Raw genomic sequence first — 3,096 nt, forward strand, 5'->3', positions numbered from 1 at the left:
TAGAGGTCTTCTCAGTACTTACCGGGGACGAGCTTGAGAGGGTAATAAAACAGTATGGTATTGAGGTGGACGTTTTCCACGAACTCATCGCGATACCCGTCAAGTGGCCTGGCTGCAATCTCCGAGGAGATCATCAAGGGTGGGGGACTGATCCCCTTCCACCCTTTCATCAGGTCATTTTTGGACCACCTCGAGGTCGCGCTGATGCAACTGACTTCGAATGCGTACGTTATTGCTGTTGCAATGTACATCGCATGTCAGGAGAACGGGCTGGGCGAGTTGACCGTGATGGAGCTCGGCTGCTCGTATTTTTTGAAAAAGAGCAAGGACAAGGATTCTTATTACTTGTCCAAGCGACCTACTATCGCCGACGGGATACACAGTTATCCTAGCAATGCGGGGGGGGGGGGGGGGGGGGGGGGGNACATGCTATAAAAACCTCGAATCGTTCTCAGGCAATGTCACCAGAGCTTTTTTCACATAGAGCAAAAGATTTTCGCAAGCCTGGAACCTTTGTCTTCCAAACCTGCATTTTTCTGGCATTTCAAGCAGAAACTGTTCTCATACTCCGAGAGGTAAGAACTTATCGGTCGTTGTTTCATTATTTTCATGGTTAAATGGCGTCAGTCTTCCGGTAACCCATCGGAGACGAGACGTTTACGTTGGGTTCGAGCCATGAATGGTGGCTCGAATCGTGCTATTAAGGTTTTCTTTGGGATTTAGGGAGTTTGTTTCCTCCCATGTCATCGTACGAAATAGCGTACGGTGGCTAAATGACCCTTCTGCTTGTCGCTTTTGCAGACTGGCAAAATGGACCCCTCAACAACTAGATCCGAGTAGGGAACCGGCTTGTCCCCGTAGGGTGCTCCAAGTATCTCTCTCGAGGTCTTCTCGGTACTTACCGGGGACGAGCTTGAGAGGGTAATAAAATAGTATGGTATCGAGGTGGATGTTTTCCATGACCTGAAACACTCATCGCGATACCCGTCAAGTAGCTTGGCCACGATCTCCAAGGAGATCATCAAGGGTGGGGGACTGATCCCCTTCCACCCTTTTATCAAGTCGTTTTTGGACCACTTCGGGGTCGCGTCGATGCAGCTGACTCTGAACACGTATGTCATTGCCGTAGCAATGTACATCGCGTGCTAGGAGAACGGGCTAGGTGAGCTGACAGCGATGGAGCTCGACTGCTCATATTTTTTGAAAAAGAGCAAGGACAAGGATTCTTATTACTTGTCCAGGCGACCTACTATCGCCAAGGGAATACACAGTCATCCTAGCAACACGGGGGCCTACGAAACGAAGTTTTTCTTCTTTCGCTATAATGGCCATTGCCGCTTCCAGGAATCGAGTGGGCCTCTTTCTCTTTGTTTTTTTTTTTTTTTTTTTTTGACAAACTTATTACATTCGAAGTGTGCTCTTTCTAATGACCTGATTCCTTTCTGACAGTTAACAAGACGATTAACTGAGGGTTGCTCTTCGATAGAAGTAGGATCGTGCACTTCAGCTCCCTACCCGAGGACAAGCGCGACACGAAGAAACTCGTGACGACCGCGAATTTGCGAAAATACGGTTTCTTCAACACAAACGCATCGTTAGAGCCCCCATCGAGTAAGTCCTGCTAACTGATTCTTTTCTGGTCGTGAGGTGGAATACCTTTGCTAACGATGCTTTGCATGCAACGACCATGCCTCCGAAGGAGTCAGAGCAGCCGCGAAGAAGGCCGCTCAATTTTCCTCGGTCGAAAAAAGCCAAGGCTACCGATGCTGCTCTGACCATCCCCTCGACTGAAGGCGCAACATCAGGCCAACTGGCGCGACCTGTCGGAACTTCTCAGCCACAGCCATTAGAAGAAGCGCCAATGCGAACCATGAAGGTCTCCCAGCCGTCGCCTGCTTGCCCGAGGATGAAGACAATGGCTCAACGAAAGAAGAGGAGGCAGATTTAGGTCGAAGAGTCAGAGACCGAGTCTGAGGGCGAGCAGCCCAAGAGGTCGCAGAAGGACATCGGAAGAAGGTCGGGTAAGGAACCGATGGACGACACGACCACTGCTGAAGGCACGAAGAAGGATACTCTAGTGTTAGACTCATTGGGGAACTTGCCAAAGTACCTGCAGCCGGTGGTCTATACTTTATTGGAATGCGGACTCTCGGAATCATTTGAGCAGTTCACAAATTCCAGCGACGTGGACCTAATGTCCACATTGGTCCAACACTTAAGCAAGGTGAACGAACTGTCCTCGGTGAGGACTACCCTTTGCTCCCTTTGATTAGCTAACTCTATCTTTCTTTGTTTGCGAGTCCTTCTTTCCATGTGAATGTCCTTCGAGAAGGTTCAACTAGGAGCCGCAAAGGGGGAGGTTGCTCTGAAGGAAGAGAATGCAACACTCAAGCGAAGCCTGAAAGCTGCCGAAACAGAGAGAAACCTCTCTTCTGAGTCAGCGAACTGGTACCTGAATGAAAGGGACGCGGCTTTTCACACGGTGGATTGCCAAAAAGCGCAGCTCGAGAAGCATGGAGAGGAAATAAATGAGCTACAAAGGACCATAGCCAGACTCTCCAAGGAGGCCAGGGAGAAGGACCAGGAGCTCAAAGCGACCTCTTTGCAGGCCTTGCGAACAGAACAAGAGAGAGACGCTTCCGAGAAGCAAAGGCAAGCTCTCGAAGCTGAACTTCAGGCAAGTCAGGGAAAAGTTGCTTCCTTGACAGAGGAGATGTAGAATCAGGCAGCGGAGGTCGAGGAGGAGGCTGTCGAATGGGCGATCGAGTCTATCTATGTCTTGCGACCAAAGAATCCGTGACTTGATATGTCCGACCTCCCGAAGGACTGGTGGGATACACTTATGTCTATGGCGTGGGAGGACAATGAAGCGGCGACCTTCCAAGCAGGAGGTTCGGGACATGCCTCGGATAAACCCTTAGCCGACCAGCCCTAGGACGATGAGGTCGTTCCTTTAGGAGCCAGATTAGGGCTTTTAGTCATGCCATTTTGCCTACTGTACTCCTCATTAATGAAATACATTTTGACTTTTACAATTTCTGTTCGCTTTATTATACATGAGTACTTCCTAATTGCTTACATTTATTGAACAAGTGT

Source organism: Pistacia vera, unplaced genomic scaffold (genome assembly GCF_008641045.1).
Source record: "Pistacia vera cultivar Batoury unplaced genomic scaffold, PisVer_v2 Contig425, whole genome shotgun sequence".
NCBI classification, from domain to species: Eukaryota; Viridiplantae; Streptophyta; class Magnoliopsida; order Sapindales; family Anacardiaceae; genus Pistacia; species Pistacia vera.